Source organism: Podarcis raffonei, chromosome 1 (assembly GCF_027172205.1).
Source record: "Podarcis raffonei isolate rPodRaf1 chromosome 1, rPodRaf1.pri, whole genome shotgun sequence".
Classification (NCBI taxonomy): Eukaryota; Metazoa; Chordata; class Lepidosauria; order Squamata; family Lacertidae; genus Podarcis; species Podarcis raffonei.
Genome location: NC_070602.1, coordinates 92,457,754 through 92,477,074, shown reverse-complemented (window position 1 = coordinate 92,477,074; position 19,321 = coordinate 92,457,754). Strand labels below are relative to the sequence as shown.

At 39.7% G+C, this 19,321-nt stretch overlaps 1 protein-coding gene across 13 annotated transcripts in view; it reads right to left on the bottom strand.

Annotated features, from left to right (window-relative positions):
- KALRN (kalirin RhoGEF kinase) overlaps window positions 1–19,321 on the bottom strand; it is a 488,570-nt gene that overhangs the window by 255,129 nt on the left and 214,120 nt on the right. Inside the window, exon 1 of one of the 13 annotated variants that reach the window (XM_053404256.1) lies at window positions 11,595–11,711. The exons of the other annotated variants lie outside the window; for them this stretch is intronic. The gene's annotated coding sequence lies outside the window, so the exon portion shown is untranslated. Of the gene's footprint in view, window positions 1–11,594; window positions 11,712–19,321 lie in introns of those variants that run through there. 13 annotated transcript variants of the gene reach the window in all.

Below are 19,321 nucleotides of genomic sequence, written 5' to 3'. Positions count from 1 at the left end.
GCACTGATCACTCTGAGACTCACCCAGTCAACCCTCTATGGCTAGTTTGAAGAAGCCAAGATGGGCAAGGGTCAAGAAGGCAGGTGATTGGCCACGCTTATTCAAGCAGCTTGTCTACATCCTCAATAAACACACAAGACATAACCATCTTGTACATCCTCAGGCTGCAATAATCTAAACTGATCCAGTATAGGTAGAATAAACAGCACTCTAGACAGTCACCACAACATGCTATCAATCACATTGACAGTTCCTTCCCCCTGTCTGTGTCAGTCAATGACAGGGAGGAAGGGCAAGGAAACTCACAGCATATGACATCATCTCATGTGGTTATCATTTCTAAATGTTATGAGGCACGGAGTGGGGACATCTCACACTAGAAATGACATTTTCAGCCATTCTTTGCTGCCAGTGCTACACTAATTCCAACTTTTAGGCACATCTCTCTCTCTCTCTCTCTCTCTCTCTCTCTCTCTCTCTCTCTCTGTGTGTGTGTGTGTGTGTTTTAATATTATCTCAAATGGAACCCATTTAAAAATTGTCCTAAGAGATGTCAGAACACACACAACATTTTTTTAAAAAAAGAACCAGTAACAACAGTGTGTTCATCTGATTAACAGGTACATTGGGCAAAGACAAAAAATGAAATACAATGTAGGAGATGAAGGAAAAGCACCTCATCTAGTATCCAATTGCCATCCTGTCCAAGTATTAGTATTATGTTAACCTGGATGCCCATCTCACTCATTTTACATCCTGTCAACATTTAGCAGAAACATTTGCCCATTTAAAGCAATGCAATTTGGCCCTTGTAAACACAACTTCTGCTGCTGTCTGCATTAAAAGTGTAGGTAAAAACAAAAAAGGCTACTTAAGTACAGTCAATTTAACATCTGAAAATCCATAATTCAGCTATATCTTTAAAAAATATTTTTTTAAAAATATATTGTTAATGTGTGCTAATGCTATTAGCTATCCATTTTCACTAGCAAGAAGTAGCTTGCTCCAATATCAAACATGTTTTGAAACATTCTATTTCAATTAATTTTTCAGATATTTGGTAATAGCGATACGTATCTTTCATCCTGCGTAGTTTGCCTCGAAGCTACTGACATTTAGAATGCTCTATAGTAATTAGATGAAATAATCTAACATTTTCACCACATTAAGCATGAGTGGATGGCAAGCAATGTGGTGTTACTTCTTGAACCTTGAACTAACAAAAGATTTAAAAAGATATATATTTTGATATTGTTGTAAACCACTGTGATATATTTTTATGATACAGTGGTATATAAATATTTAAATAAATAAATAAATAAATAAATAGTACAGTATCAGAAAAAATACATTCTACCAGCAGTTGTTTGGCTGGTACAATTATCAACACATTACCTTGACAACAGAACTCACATCTTTGATATATGCCACATGCCAAACTCTGATACAGTTTTTAAAATTCCCACATTAGAGATGTTTAGATCAGCTTTTCTGAAGCTGTTTTCCTTCCAATTAAAACAAACAAACAAACCTACATTGTTCATACTTAACATAAATAAAGAAGGTCATGTCTCCACTGCTGCTCTACCAATCAGAGAGTCAGTTGAACAAAAATATATGATGTGTTTGAGAATACTGGAAAAAGAAATGAGGTTATAGGGTTGTAGATGTGTAAGTTTTTAGGTCCTCACAGATTTGAGGAATGCTTATTGCTACAACAGGCTCCACATCTAAGATGCTTCCTATCATCATAAATAACAAGAGTATTTCTATACAGTACAGTAGCCAAAATAGTGTTCTTCAGGTGTTGCAGACTACAGCTCCCATTAGCCCCAGTCAGCATAACCAATGGTAAAGGATGATGGGACTTGTAGTCCAACAACATCTGAAGGTCACCATATTGGCTCTAATAGGTAACTATGTGGGAGTGGGGCAGGCAGTGATGGTCAATGCAGCCTAAAACTGATAATTTCTGCTCTTGGCTGTAACTGTTTCTTCTTTCCCAATTATATGCCTAGCAGGCAGCTAATCCCTAGCAAAACAATCTGGGAATAGAGAAGCCCTGGAGGTAATTCTATAGTTGTGTTATATATGGCTCCTGGATTTGCACTGGGTTGCCAGGATTTGGCTCCCAACTTCTAGGGGGGAAAGGGTGGTCATGAAGCACCAAACTTTTGTGGATTAGGATTCATCCATTTTGGAATCTTCCACAGAAGAGTAGTATACTGATGGATTTGTCCAGCTCTTTGTGTCAGCATAGCATCATATTTTAAACACTTCAAGGCTTCTGCTACCCTGATAGCATGAAGGAGCAGGAGGATCTATCACAACATCTCTGTCCCATCAAACTCTTGTGTGGAATTATAATGGTTACAGTGCCTCTTCTCACGCAGTCCTCTGTATAGTAAGCACATCTGGCTGCTATTCAGTGTCCAGTCTCCTGTATATTGAGTGACATGTCTGAGGCAAAAATATGTTGAGTCTTCTTACACTGCAGCAAGTGGAAAGTACTATAATAAACTATTTTCATCTCCTTTCTTCCCTTTTAGTATTTCTAATTTGCTATAATATTTCCCTTTGTTTATCTACTGGAATATTGCAAACCCCATATCTTAAAGAGCCAGCAGTTGCTATGAATGTGTGTGTGTGTGTGTGCGCGTGCGCGTTCGTGCGTGCGTGTGTGTGTGTGAGAGAGAGAGAGAAAGAGAGAATGAATAAGAAATAAGAAAAATGTGGTTCCAATGTTTCATTTATTTGCAATTACTTGTTCTTTTCTTATCAGTGCCTAAATACATTCTGTTTCTCTACCAGTGAAAAAGCAATTACGCTCCCTCCCCCTCCCCCAGCAAAGAAACTAAAACTAGTTTTTCTTTTATTGGAACTAGACTTGAAAGCACCACCACTGGTGTTTTTCAGTATCACCGTAGTCAACCATTGGAATTTGTAGTTATCATGGCCAACAGTTACTGCAAGCTGAAGGGGGCATGTGACAGGACTGTGAATGAAACAAGAATGCAGATGTGGAACTGCACAATGTCTGGATTCATTTGACCAGAAACGCTGGCCAAATACCAATGGATGAGAAAGCAAAGACAAAAGAGAAAGTAAAATTCAAGTTTGGCAACAAAAAGCTAAGTTAACAGAAGTGCCCATGCTGTTTTCAAGGAAATAACCAAGCACTGCATTTGTCAAAGAAATGCTGCAGTATCTGGTTAGTTAAGGTACAGTCCACCTACTGTTTAACTGTACATACATGTGTGATCTTGAAAGAGAAACTGTCATTTCTATGGGTTATTCCTTCTTTCTTTTTATGACAGCTTCAGAGAGACTGAGAGAGTAGTGAGAAATATAGTGTCCTTTTAGGGTTTTTCCTACTTATCCTCCTTCTGCAGGCAAGAAGTAGCCTTGAATGTAAATAGGTAAAGGTAAAGGTACCCCTGCCCGTACGGGTCAGTCTTGACAGACTCTAGGGTTGTTCGCCCATCTCACTCAAGAGGCCGGGGGCCAGCGCTGTCCAGAGACACTTCCGGGTCACGTGGCCAGTGTGACATCGCTGCTCTGGCGAGCCAGAGCCGCACATGGAAACGCCGTTTACCTTCCCGCTAGTAAGCGGTCCCTATTTATCTACTTGCACCCGGAGGTGCTTTCGAACTGCTAGGTTGGCAGGCGCTGGGTCCGAGCAACGGGAGCGCACCCCGCCGCGGGGATTCGAACCGCCGACCTTTCGATCGGCAAGCCCTAGGCGCTGAGGCTTTTACCCACAGCGCCACCCGTGTCCCTTTGAATGTAAATACTTTGTTGTAATTTGGCATAAACATTTGCTTTAGATCAAGCTGAATGACTTTGAAATTAGTGGTTGCACTTCTACAGCCACAAATTTCTAATACATGCAGAACACCAGCAATTGATATTTATTTTAAGAATATGATGATGACAACAACGAGAGAGAGAGAGAGAGAGAGAGAGAGAGAGAGAGACTGCAGAAAAATAAAATAAAAAGTGTATCCCATGTTACAGGTTGAAAGAATTGGTCCGAGCTGCGAAAAAAATTCAAGACAACTGATGTACATAATATCTTGTCCCTGTGGCAATTACATATTACAGCTCAGAAATAACTTGCTTTCTTTTATTGTTCTTGGCTGCATGTCACTGCAAAATTCGGGGCATGGTAGTATTGTTACTTACCTGTCGGGTCACAATACAGTGGTACCTCGTTTTAAGAACAATCCTGTTTACAAACAATTTGAATTTACGAACTCCGCAAAACCGAAAGTAGTGTCCCGGTTTGAGAACTTTACCTCGGTCTAAGAACGGAATCCGAAAGGTGGAAGGGCAGCGGCGATGGGAGGCTTCATTAGCGAAAGCACACCTCAGTTTAAGAACAATTTGGGTTTAAGAACGAACTTCCGGAATGGATTAAGTTCGTAAACTGAGGTACCACTGTAAGTTGCTGGTAGGCTCAGCTCAACTTGGTGGGTCACAAGTCTGGCAGGGCAGGCCTGCTCTTGATTGTCCAGTTATTCATATGCTTAGCTAATCCATTAAAGTAAAGTCTGGAGGAGAACCATTTCTCAAGCAACTATCATAACTTTGTGGTTGTGAGCCAGAAATAAAGAAGCTTTATTATCTTAACATAACAAGATAAAACAGGCTGTTTTCAAGTTCCAATAAGCATACATGATCACAACAGCTGTTTTTTAAAAAGCCAAATCTAATGAGAGAATGTTATTATTCAGATTCTTTTTAAAACCTGGCTGATGTCTGGCAATTTGGTATCACTCTCACTTGTCCTATTCTGTTGATGTTATCTCAGATTTACTGCAGTCAGCAGTGTCTGGCAAGTTCTCTCTCTTGTAGCCATGTGGATAAATATGGTATTAATCAGGGCTCCTTTCTTCTTCTTCTTTTTTAAAAAATTTAAAATCCAGGATTAAAAGTGATATACATGTGGTATCTCCACAGCAAGCTTTGTCTGCATGGCAATTCTCCTTCTAGTGACACTTATCATGTGGTTCCTTCTGACTGATTACCACCGCCAGATGCTTATGGAGGTATCAATGGCTGCTGTGGACACTTCCTATGCACTCCAAAGGACCCATGTGGCAAGCTACAGCATATGTTCAGAGTGATCATGTGTATGCTGCTTGTCATGGAGGAAAGGTACTGTGAACCTCAATTTTTATATATTTTCTAGGAATGTTGATATGACATTGACATACTTCTCTAGCGACTGCCACCTTATTATCTCTTTCCCATCTAGTATCTCTTTCCTCCAAGTCATTCGGTAGCAATAAAAAGGAGCTTGATTGAATGAAAATCAATACAGAATTGCTACTTGCTGGTAAATTAACTGCTGGAACTCTCACGCCCTTCAGAGAAAGACACTGATGGACATGGGGCTAACTGAGAGCATTTCTAAGGAAGCAATTGAGCTCCAACTCCGGCTGTTATAAATACATTTGCTTTTGGCACTGAAAAGTTGGTGATTATTCTGGTTATAATCTCTAAGTCTGTCACAATGGAATTTCATCATAGGGTAGGATCTAGTGCAGGGGTGGCCAACTCTCAAGAGATTGCGGTCTACTTTCAAAATTAAAAACTGGCAGTGATCTACCCCCGTTTTTTTGGGTTCAGCTCAAAGTTGTTGAACTTTTTTTAAGGGATTTACAAAAAGCTTTGGAGGGGGAGTTCTGGTTTTGGGAGGGTTAAAGGCAAGGGACAAAGGGGTAAAGTTACTCACAAAAATCGCTATGGATCAAAACAGCAGAGAAAGCTCCGTCTTCCCTTCCAGAGATCATACAACAATGGAGGGTGGGGCAAGGGGGTGTGGCAGGAGTCAGTTTTAGCAGAACTAAGGAAAGGGAGCCAGAGATCGACCGCAATCTACCAAAACCTCGCGGGGATTTACCAGTAGATCGCAATCGACCTGCTGGACATCCCTGATCTAATGGAAGCATGAAAGCCCATGCTTCCAGGATAATAAATAGACACTATCACAGTGAAGGAGAGGTTAGAGGGATGTAGTACATTGAACTTGGATGTTCATCTGAATGCATTTGCTGCAACCTTTAGCACACAATTCACTGTTTTTCAGCATCAGAATTTCAGTATTTCTTCTTATCATGATCATTCTCCTCCGACTCCATGAAATCACGGGCAATAGGAACTGACTAGGAAATAGGAATTTTTGTGATGACACATTTTGTTATTCTTTTTCACTGAATGTGGACAAGTGGGGTAACACAAGTTGCAACATCATCACATAATAAAGACATTATGGCAGTGTTTGCCATCTGTAAAATATTGACGAACATGGATTAACATTTTGGGTTGACTATCTATCAAATCCCAAAAACAGATGTAAATTTTTAGCCACAGCAAAAAGAAAAAAATTAATGGGTGATTATTTTAGACTCAATTATACATCTGCCTTTTTGAAATTCAAATTAGTGTTATTTTAAAATGCTTTAGCATTTTAGTACAAATTAAGATACAATTCAACCCTGTCCCAATGTGTTTTTAGTCTGAGGAACATGAACAGGGGAGGATTAAAATGGAGGTCCAGGTCTGATGTAGGAGAAAAAAGGATGTTGATAGGTGAGGCCAAGTCAACAGCAGCAAAGCACAGACTAATTGATGGTGATCCAGGAAAGTTGCATGCTTTGTGGACAATCATAAAAAATAGAGGGAACAGGCTTGTTGGATCAAAATATGTAGAATATAGGAGTGCACAGAAAGCTAAATGCACTTCACCAACTCTCTTGTTTTGCTATTCCAAGCAGGCTGCAACAAGAGAGAATGTTCCTACATCTTTGAGTGCTAAAATATTACCTGACTCCTGCCTGCACTACAAAATCTTGGTATCACAAGTCTCAGTGGAATACTGCCTTGTCCCAGTAGGGTCAATCTGCATTTCTTATGTGCCTTCAAATTGTAAAGTCAGAAGGGACACTTAGGGCCCTCTAGTTCAACCCCTTGCATAGCAGGAATCCTGTCGACAGGCATCCCTGGGTGAGCTCAAACCACCAACCTTGTGGTTAACAACCAAACGCAATGCCCTATTGTGTCAACTTGTCTCATCGCATATATTTAAACACCAGGCAAAAACGTTTCTCTTCAACCAGGTATTCAGCAATTAGCATTCTATGGCTTTTTATATGTGTTTGTGGGAGTGGGGTTAGTGATCTGTGTTAGTTTTTCTTCCATCATGTGTTTTGTATTCTAATTTTGTATTTTTCTGTTGTGAATCCCCCTGGGATCTTTAGATGAAGGGCAGTATACAAATTAAACAAACAAACAAACAAACAAACAAACTATGGCTTACCAGGCATGGACAAGCATGTTCATGCACTCTATTCAAAATCTCACCTTCGCCCTCTTTCCTTTACCGTGCCAATAAAAAAACACCACACCACTGTCTTAGCATTGTATATGAACTAGAGGTTGCTGTTCGCTTCTCTCGAAACAAACCATGAGAACAAGCCAAGAACAAACCATGGTTTCTGGCCAGTAAGTCTTATTTTGTTTAACTCCAGCTTACCATTATATACAAAACAGGCCAATGAAGTTAACTCAACAAGCTTTATTTTTTCTTGCTTTGTGGGCAGACATGGCTTGTCCAAATGGACTGTGAAAAGTAGAGTTTCAGTAAGTGGGAAACATTTAATTCGCACAAACAGGCCTAGGGAACATGTTTGACATTTTGTTTGGGTATAATTTCAAAGTATAACTAATGAGGAAGCTAAAGCAACTGCCAGGATTTGTTGATGAAGCTCAGAATGTCTGCAGGGAGCAAACTTAACTATGCTTTAGTGAATGCCTCTCAACAGGACACTTTTTAGGCATTTAGCACCCTGGGCAAATAATTAATACAGCATGTTTTCGCTACTTGGATCCATTTGCATCTACATCCAGGCGACTCTTCCCCACTAGCCTGTCCACCTTTCCTTCCCACTAATTCCAACTTATGTCAGAATGTGAATTCTTTGTGCAACTTAGTGCATAGAAAAATACTTCAAATATGGCAATCTCTAATTTGATCACTGAACACAAGGTTCAGTTTCTGTGCATCTGCTAGTATTAGAAACAGTAGTACAGTAGCCATAGAACAAGTCATTTTTCTATCTCTAGACAGCTGTTTCTATAGTGGGATGTCAACAAAATTATAAATTACATCGCAAAGCTGAGCACAGTGTGGTCAGCTCATAAAACCTTATAAATGTGATTTCAAAAATCAAACCACATTCCCATTTCCAATGCTAGAGTTTTCAGACTCTGTTCTACATATGTACTGATTTTATACAAGGAATCTTTACAGTTCTACGCATATGCTTGTTGAATAGTGCCACATTCTGTTTCATTCTGCTCACAACTGAGCAAATGCATCCATTCTTTTCCCCTAAATGCAGAACTTTGTGAGTATTTGTAAATTGGGCCAAAGGGCTGAACTGACTTGGAGGATTTTGCTGCTTTTTCCAGAATCAAAGCTTGCCATTTTTAAATTAGATTTCTAGTTCATTTGCTTGTAAAGCTATCCATTGCAATATAATATAATATAATGCAAATTTATCTTGCTGAGTGTCTGTAACCAGCCAAAGAAAAACAGTGACAATTCAAAAACATTAGACATTCTTCACTTTAAAGGGCTTCTATTCCCCCCCCCTCAATATTTTTAATTTATTTTGGATTAGTTTATAGAATCACAGAACTGTAGAGCTGGAAGAGATTCCGAGGACCATCTAGCCCAACCCCCTGCAATGCAGGAATCTCAGCTAAAACATTCATGATAGGTGGTCAGCCAACCTCTTATTAAAAAACTCCAATGAAGGCAAGTCCACCACCTGCCAAGGGAATTTGACCTCAGACTCCTAAAGTTGCAAAATATAAATTTGTTTAAGATGAATTAAAATACGTATACTGATCATCATCCCATGAATACCACCAGGATATGGTTTGTTCAAACTAACTTTGGTTATAACAAGCAATAGTTCGGACATATAACAGAACTGTGATTTGTCCTTAAAGCAAAAGCAGAAGATTGCAAACTCCTTTGCATGCAATGGAACAGTAAGGGAACACAATGGAACACATATGCCTGAGGCCTGCAGTGACTTATTCCTTAGCCAATAAACCATTGGAAAGGGTCAGACTGACATTATTTTCTGCCAGATATTCTTATCAGGGTCTTCACAAATGCATTTTTTGGCAGAAAAGCACGATAAAAATACTTTAAAAGATAAATAATCATTTGACTATTTTCAGATAACTAGGCCCAAATTTTGACCATGTGCTGATTCATGTAACTATTACAACCCACCAAGTGCTATTCTCTTCCCACAAAGACTTTTAAATAGAGTTTGTGTCAGGGCAACATTTAATGGATTGTGCTCTTCATTTCAGAGAAGAATTCTGAAAATAAGGAAGAAGAAAACCAGTCTCTGAATTCTCTAACAAAAGAAGAGAGAAACAAACTGCTACTTGATTAAAAGGAGTCAATTTCTGGAAATCAGGGAAAGGCATTCCAAGAAGCATTCCAAGAGACCAAAACAGAAATTATTCCTGTTTAATGCTTAATTCACCTCCCCCCCAATATTTAGGAAATATTGATGTAAAGATAACACATGGCTTCTGAAATAACTAATAGATTTATCCCCAATTATTAGATTAAAATTATACTGGAGTAACATAAAGACACCCTGAAGGTTTAATAGAAAATGACCAAAAGATAAGCTAGATCCCATCCTTTTTACTCCCTAGTATTCTTGATTCCAAACTTTCACATAATCTTAGTACTATTGAAAACATTTATAAGATGCAAATTATTTGCAATTACGCTTCATTGAAATCTCAGTGCTACTTTTAAGTAAACAGGTTTAGAATCCTAGTGCCAATTGCAGCTTTTTATGGTCCCAAACAACCACCACTTTCAGGTTCTTCCTAACCTAAATATAATGCCATTTGCCTACAAGACAATTTAGGCATTGAACAAGACTTCACAGTATTGCAGGAAAAGATGGTGGCACAGGCCAAGCTAGACACCCAGGAGCAAAAACTAATAACTGGGGGGAAAACAAACTCTCAACTGGTAAGGCTACGGATGAAGTGAAGTTAGAAGTATTGTAAACTGAGCTCTTTTGCAATGTCCTTACTAAATTTTGAGAGAAAGTAGTGGATTATGTAAATATTACTGTGAGGGGGGAAATTACAATTTTCTGAGGAAATTCTTGTGAACTACATTCGTACTACAGTATATGGAATTTGACAACTGGACAATGTAAATGGATTCTTCATGCTCCTACTGTGGCCAAGAGACTAATAATAAGGCACTGGAAAAATAAGTGTTCAGCTCCATCTAATCAATGGATTGAAGGTATGACTACACTTGCAACTTATGCAACTTATGAACAGATTGCTTACAGACATAGACTTGCATGGACAAGTAGAATGATATCTGGAATGCACTTATACTAAATATAGTAGGTTAAATGTATGTGTGTGTGTGTTTGAATAATAATACTATCAATGAAATTTATTGATTTCATGTATCTACTGATTCATTCATTTTATGGGTCTATGATCTGGGGTATTGAACTTTGGGTAACTTAAGATGGTGGGCAGCAAATATGGATTGGAGCTAAGGTTAGCTTTCATTCTGAAGTGCTGTCACCTGTGCATCACTGAAGAATGTCTGGAAATCCAAAGGAGGGCAGTGAGTGCCACTGTCACTAAAGCAGTGGTGCCAGCGGAGAAAGCATGTGGTGGTCACCACCACCCTGCCCTGGTTGGTGGCCGCATTGTCAGCATGCAGAAGACTGGCACCTGATCTGGCAGCAGCATTTTTCACTATTGTCTTCAAATGCCTGCTACATACATGCTAAAACTCAAAGATTCCTGCTCTGCAGAGTACTCAGCAAACCATTTCAGATTGAAACTCCCATATGAACCATGATATTGAATAAATTTATTTCCCTTCCAATACCTGTTCTAGCCAACACTACAAATAACACCAACAAAATAAAAATGCTTTTAAAGCATTACTAGTTCTTCAAACTATTCTAAGCCACCAGAAAACCTTCTGTAAATGGAAAATGCTTGATACTTTTCATGTGGGGAGAAAAATCAGATGACACCATTAAAGAAAGCACCAAAGATCCAGTAACTTTACCAGTTTCAACTCACTTATTAATGGGTCCTTTTGATGCATGTGCATTGCCAAATCATGACCTGACAAAGGATGCCAGATATCTAGTTACCCAAATTAGTATGAAATCTCTTGTGTTATTTTAAAAACATATGGTTATTTTTATATACATAATACTATTATAGTCTCTCCCTCCCCACCCAGGCTCTAAAAAAGCTTCCTTTATTTTAGGATCATGTAACAGAAAATAAGAGCTCCAACATTTAATCCTTATCAATCAACAAAAAGAATTGCGCACTACTTCTAGTATGACCTGCTAATACACAATATACTTTGAGCTCACCAAGAAACTGCTTGAAATTAAGCCAGGGCAGCACTTTATATTAGTAAATTTTGCCAAGTCAATAATCCGTCCCTAACCCAGAAACTTGATTATTTTAATGGGCTCTGATACCTTTAAATTGTCTCAGAAAAGAACCTCCAACTTCTCAGTCTGTCTAGAATACCTTCTGTCATTGCTTTCTGAGTCTTGGATGCTCCCCAGAGCGGGTGAAATATTTGAGGATGTTTTCTGAGGACAAGTAAATGTAGACATATATAAAACATTAGGCCTCAGAGGTATCATGTGTTTCCATCACAGAAAAGTTGAGAATCTTGGCTCTCAGACAGGCTGATGTATTCAGCAGAAAGATAAATCGGGGTTGAGACAGAATATTACCTTTGCCATATGGAAACAAGATACATATAATGGAAATTAAGAGATTGCATAGGCCTAGAATGAAAATCTTTTCCCTTCCTTCCTCCCTTCCTTTGCAGATGTCTGCATATGACATACCAGAATGATACCTGGGAAATGAGGCCATGTATCCACTCGGCTACTCAAAAATCTCTTAGCAGCTAAAGAGGAGAGGTGTTGGTAGTCTGACATAGTGGGAAGCTTCATTTTATGGCTGTCAAAGGAAGAGGAAAAGGAGAAGCCTAAGAATTCCCACCAAAGTTATATGGAACTCTAGGCAAAATAGTATGGTGTAACTGAACCTCAATACATGCACAGCGACTAGAGATAATTTATGTCATATGCAGAGAGATGGAGAGCTGCCAACATTCCTCTGATCATTCCTCTTGTAATTTGAAGTATATTTTTAATCAGATCTAACATCAGCACCTGGCACAGTAGAGCTGTTGATGGGGTTTCAGCATCCAGGTATGCCCCCCTTCCAGTATCCTGGGTTCACACTGTGAGTTTACCCAACACTAAAATTGGTGGGTAACTACCGGTATTCTAATTTCCCACAATTCCCCCATCATAGCGTCACTCTGGGGTACTGTGAGAAACACAACTTGCTTATACTGATTAGATATTGTTGTAGACATGCTAGGACCTTATGGTGAAGGACAGCTGATAAATCTAATAAATCATCATCATCTCTGGGTACGTGACATAGATTTTTGTTGTAAGCCAGTGGAAGTGGCAGAAAAGAACTAATGAGTATTAGGAGTTTCCCAGGATTAAGGAGAGTCTGAGTGATGCTTTACTGATAGACATTTGTAATGAAATACAGGTAGTTAAACAATATCATTCTGAGGGCCTGTTCAACAAAATGTTGGGAGCATATAGGCAGTTTTCTCTTTGATCCTTCTTTAGAAGAATTACATTTCTGATTGCAAAATCTAGTGATATATTGCCTGGTTGGTCTAATAAAACTTGTATCTTCTGCACATATATTTAATCCATAGCTGTGAATAAATAATACTTAAAATATTGCCAACTGTGTTTTAGAATTCCTTGCTCCTCCTCATTTATCACCATATTCCTGCATTGATTTCATACTGTTACACTGTCCACAGAAATGTACTACTTGTGCCATTTCCATTAAGAGAGGTATCTGGGGTCAATTGCTAGACAGCATCAATGAGGATAATAATCTGCCTCACTTTGTTGCTTCAGACAGAAAGAAGAAAGAGGAGATTGTTAAAGTAAGGTCAATATGATAAATTATAGGGCTTTTTGCTGAAAATGAACTTTGTCTTTTTCCCTGCTAGTGCTGTTTAAACTAAAATAACCCAATCCTAAATAAGTAGTTTTCCTAATATTCCAACTACTGGTTCACAGGTCTAAACAGATGTGCCAGTCCTCTCCATTTGACCAAGAATTCCATTTTAGCCAAGCCATTCCCACTTGCCCTATATACCTTATGTCATATATGAAGTCAGGTGCTGGGCAGGCAAAGACACAGCTGGGACCAAAAGCAGTGTGCAGACACTGTACATCATATGATCAATGGCCCCTGAAAAGCCCTGTGCATAGTGCATTGTGTGACTATTTGCAAGCCCTGATGATCAACAGATTGCTAGGTCTTCAAAGTGCAGCACAGAGCTTTCTGCAAACACTGGTGATCAGGTGGACTTCTCCTCATGGACTAAAAATCCATCTGGATGCATAGCTTAGCAATCAGGTGTCTGTCTTGGCCATGCAAGATTATGCTATATGTAGCTATGTTACCACTAATTTACCATGCTCATATATTGTTTCATGGGTGAGCTCAAAGTTCAGTGGTAGAGCACATGTTTTACATGCACAAGTCTGAGGTTCAATTCTCAATGATTCCTGCAAAAGCAGTGATACATAAACTGGTGTCCTTTAGATGTTGCTGGACTACAACTCCAGTCATACAGACTATTGGCTATGCCAGCAGGGGCTGAAAGGAACTGGAGTCCAACAACATCTAAAAGTCCCAACCTAACAAAACTCAAATTGCAGGGCTCAGAAAGACCTCAGCTTGAGACCTTGAAAAGTCACTATCAGTCAGAATAGACAACACTGAGGTCGATGGACAAATGGCCTGATACAGTATAAAGTAAGGTAAAGGTAAAGGGACCCCTGACCATTAGGTCCAGTCGTGACCCACTGGGGTTGCGGCCCTCATTTCGCTTTATTGGCCGAGGGAGCCGGCGTACAGCTTCTGGGTCATGTGGCCAGCATGACTAAGCCGCTTCTGGCGAACCAGAGCAGCACACAGAAACACCGTTTACCTTCCCGCCGGAGCGGTACCTATTTATCTACTTGCAGTTTGACGTGCTTTCGAACTGCTAGGTTGGCAGGAGCAGGGACCGAGCAACGGGAGCTCACCCCACCCCATCTCGGGGATTCGAACCGTCGACCTTCTGATCGGCAAGTCCTAGGCTCTGTGGTTTAACCCACAGCACCACACGTGTCCCTTACAGTATAAATATATATATACAGTATAAAGTATTTATGTTCATATGTAACAACAGCCAGATCTAGCTATAATTTTATTATAATATAGACATAAGCAAACAGCAGCATCAAGTGTGCATGGCACTATTGGAAGCTGACTAATTAGAATGGATAGATTAGTGGTACTGCCTAGAAAGACTCTACTAGATGGATATTTTCCATACCAGCTCAAAACACAAATTCCTAATGTGATAACACCAAATCTTAGCTACCCCACTGAGTTGCACTCTAATTTATATACTTCTGCAATACTTGTTGTTGTTGTTGTTTAGTCGTTTAGTCGTGTCCGACTCTTCATGACCCCATGGACCAGAGCATGCCAGGCACCTCTGTCCTCCACTACCTCCCGCAGTTTGGTCAAACTCATGCTGGTAACCTCGAAAACACTATTCACCCATCTCGTCCTCTGTCGCCCCCTTCTCCTTGTGCCCTCCATCTTTCCCAGCATCAGTGTCTTCTCCAGGGAGTCTTCTCGTCTCATGAGGTGTACTGCAATACTAGCAATACAGTAACTTCCTTAAGGACAATCAGTTAATCACCTTACACACACACACACACACACACACACACACACACACACTGAACTGAACAAAGTCCACAGATGAGACTTGTATTGTATGCAAGCAAAGAAAAACCAAATGTTACAAAAAAAAAAAGGTTCATGGAATCATTCCTCTCCAACACATAAATATCATAAACCAAACTCTAGTGTCCAACACAAGAACAAAGAAAATCAGACAAAAGAAACACCAGGAGTGCATATAAACAAGGGGGGGGTGGTCTATATATTCTAATCATTATAGTCTAATAGCTAAGAATGACAGCAAGGTACTGCAGACGCACACTTTTAAAAAATGGTCTTGGTATTCTTGTCCACCATGACCCTCTCTCTCCCTTCTGCCCCAAGGCAGACTTGAATAAAACTCCTTAAAAAGCCAGAGAGTGGTCTGATTATAGGATGGAAGGAGAGGAACATCTGTCAGTGGACATAATGAGGCTATCATAATGTGGCTACCATAGAGGAAAATAAGGGTTGTAAGATCAAAGAAATGGCAAATGTAGAACTAGGCAGCTACTGGAGGCATTGGGTCACTGATCTTCTCTTTCTGTGTTTTTTAAAAGGAAATGTACCCGCAACAAGTCATGCAGTCATAAAATGGGGCACAGTCTATTAACTGGCTGCGATCTTAAAGTACAACAGTATAACATCCCATTGGGTTGAACAAGCGACAGGGTTTAAAAGTGCTTTAGTTGAGCTGGAATATATATACCCAAACTATTTAACATCTTATGCTAAGCAAACTATTTAACATCTTATGCTAAACAAAGAAATGTCACAGCAAGCATCTCCAATTGATGTACCTGAGGAATAAAGTGTATGTGTGAAAATACAACATAGATATAATCTATTTCCACTAGAACCCAAGGGGGGAAATTTTAAAAAGAAAAAGTGTGCTAAATGGTTAGGTGTGGGGCAAGTGCTTGTGACAGTGATCTATGTAGGAAAGTATTAAGCATCAGATTTCTAAGCCTGCAGTACACACAAAACAGGATAACATCGAAAGGGGCAGCTTCACTGCCACGTTATCCGGCATGAGATGGATGACTAGTTGACATTTATTCATGGACATTTGACCTACTGCCCTCTTATCCTAAGGCACATTCACGAAATATGGTCACAAATAACACTGGATGGTGAAAGCTAGTGTTGGGGTTTATTAAAGACTGTGAAAATAAAAGTAATCAAGCAATGACAAAAGCCATTCCAAGCAGACTGAAAGCAAAAGTTTCCTCAGGAAATTAAATCTGAAGGTTTATTGCGGTGTGATCTCTCAGCCTCCAAATATCTGCTCTGCTAGTCTGATTTAGGTTTTATTCTTATTCAGCTTTAAGCTCTTCCCACATCACCAGGTAACTATGGAAGTGTGACTCCTTTGCTATGCTAACACACAGCTAGATCAATCTTTGAGTCTAGAGATGCCACCACACAGCAGTTTATCGTGAATTTGTCAGCCTGTACCTTTTCTTAATTTAATCAAGTTTTCCCCATACCACAGAAAATCTAGTAGGTAGAAAGAACTCATTTTTTGGAGATAGAGTGGAGAGGGTGTTGGCATAGCTCAGCACAGTGTAGGAGTAAAAAAGACTAGGGAGAAACAAATCAGCTGCAAGCTTCCATCTAGGAGCTCACAACATTTGCGCACTTTACCATCTGATCCACAGATGGTAAGTGAGAACACAGTAAGAACCTTTGCATGTCAGCCAAAGCATTTAGAGAGAGCAGAAAGAACACAGCATATGAGGGACAGAGGTTCTTAGATCCTGGCTGTCAGGATTCCATAGCTACTTTAATTGAGACACTTATTACCATCACAGCAAGCAATCTGAAGTGTAATTTTAAATAATTCAAATTTTATTCGCTGCTCAGAAGAAATTCACTATAATTATTGGATAACTAGAATAGGAAAAAGACATACCTCTGGCCTTTGACATCTGCAATATATATTCTATGGCCCACCCTATTCCTGTGATTGTAATTTGTTTTAAACTATTGGTAGTACTGTATTTTTAAATTGCTATAACCTTAGAATCAATGGGTAGGAGGTTTTAGAAGTGTTTCAAGGGGAATAATTGCTTAGGGAAATATGGGGAGGCTGTGGGAATATAGGGACAAGAGAAGAGAGAGACTGTGTGTTCTGAAGGAGATAATAGAGATATAGTACAATATATTTAATGGTATGACAGAGGGGCTGAAAACAGAATAGGAAAATACTGAGGTGAAAAAAACTTTGACCTGAAAAATTAGAACCTGGGGGGAAAGTTTCCTGATGGATTTTTTAAAAAATATTTATTGAGTTTTTCCACCTTTATACATTAAAAAATCAAAAAAACAAAAAACAAAAAAGTTAAAAACACATAAAGTTTACAATCCTTATTTTCAATAACATATTTCCCTGACTTCCCCACACCTCCCCTTCTTATATTCCAATTCAAATTGTTAATTCAACAAGTTCTTATCCCCAATTTTTGACCTTTTTATATTTAATTCATTTTAGAAAAACCAATTTTAACTTATAAACATCAGTATTTATACATCAGTGCTCATTCTTAAAACTTTTTTCTAAAGTCGACCCAAATTCCCTTCCACGAATTCCCCAATTTTCATACTAATAACAAAACAAAATAAAAAAACAGATTATAATTATGCACCCTTTGGATTCCCAAACCCCACCCCACCCCTTTCCCGGTTTCAGTCCCCAACAAATGTCCATCAGTCTTAGTCTACTTTCAGCCTGGAGACCTCACGTCCGAGGCTCTTAATTCTCTCTCAATTCCTCTCTGCCGGTTTTTTTGGTAGTCCTTAATATTAAACACCAGATCTCGGAGAAGCTCTGTCCCAATAGGGTCCATATTTCTTCCAGCCAGACCTCCATACTTAAAAGTGGAGCCCGAATCTTGTTTCTTACTCCTTTTAAGTCCAAATGTCCCAAAAGCTCCAACTTCCACCTTAATCAAATTTGTAATCCATAGGTCTTCAGATCTCCACATAAGGAGATCTCTCCATTCTTCAATCTTCAATTCAAAACAGATTTTCATCATCCAGTACTTATTTTCCTTTGTAGCCATCATGTCAGACCTCTGGCTCTCCTTTGTCATCTGCAACATTACATCTCCTCCTTCCTTTTCCTCAGAAACAACATATATCTCTTTCTCCACACTCTCAAATCTTTCAAGTTTCTCTTCTTGTCCAGCTGCATGAACTTCATGAGTCAAGTCCTTATCAAATTCAATGAATTTGTTTACTGTTAAGTCCAGAGTTGCAACATTTGTAGCCAAAACATCAATTTGGCCTTGTAACTTTCCCAAGAGAAGAAACACTCTGTCCAATTTAGCTTGAATTTTTCCTCCTTCAGCCATTCTTGTAATGTCCCAAAATCCCCTCTAGAGGGATTTTGGTTACTTAATCTTCCTTCCAGTTCAAATCCAAACATCAAGTTAGTTTGTATCAGTTCTTCCTTGTTTTCAACAAAATATAACCAAATTGTAGCAAATATATCCAGCAGAGACAGCAGAAACAAAGTTCTCTTTTTCCTTCTTGACAGCTAATTTGACAGCTGTCAAACTCTTCTATATCTCCTCAACAGGCTCTCTCGCGGATCACTCCCGGGTCCGGGAGGGTGGCACTTCAGCTCTCAAAATTAGCTCTTATCCTCCAGTAAAATTACTTATACTGCCAAATCGTGAAATTAATGTCTTTTACCCAATAAAGAAGAAGAAATTCTCTCGACCTTAGTTAGCTAGTACTTGCTTTAGATTATTTATAAGACGGGGAGACGGACTTCCTGTTTGCGCCTTCCCCGATCGTGCCTAATTCAAAAAAATTTTTTCCTTTACAAATCCAATTTCCGTACTCACGGGTTGTTGCTTTTAGAGTCCAATTGTTCACAAGAAGAAGTCAGCGCTCTCCGACCATGGCATGTGGCTTCACTCTGCAGGAGAAGCAGTCGACTCTCAGCACCGCGCCGCTCACCCCGTCCCCCGTTCCGAACCCTTTAAAAAGGCTCCTTCGCGGGTCGGGGGGGCGCAAATGGTGTCCGCCGAGTCACCAGGTTCACAGGCTTCAGCGCCTGTGATTTCTGAGGGTCCCCGCGTCGCCGCAGCGGCAAGACCCGGATCCTGCGGAGCCGATTCCCTCCGGAGCTCGGAGGGAATCCACCATTAGCTGATGGCGCTAACCCGGAAGTCTAAATTCCTGATGGATTTAGAAGGGAACATCATGGGCTATGACCGAAAGGGACTGAAAAGTCAGTTGAGATTGGTAGTGATTACTGCGGAAAATAGGGTGGTCTTTAACTTGGGGAAATGGGAACTGGTGATGGAGAGAAGGAAGGATGATGTTCTGAGGGGAATAATGATGGTGC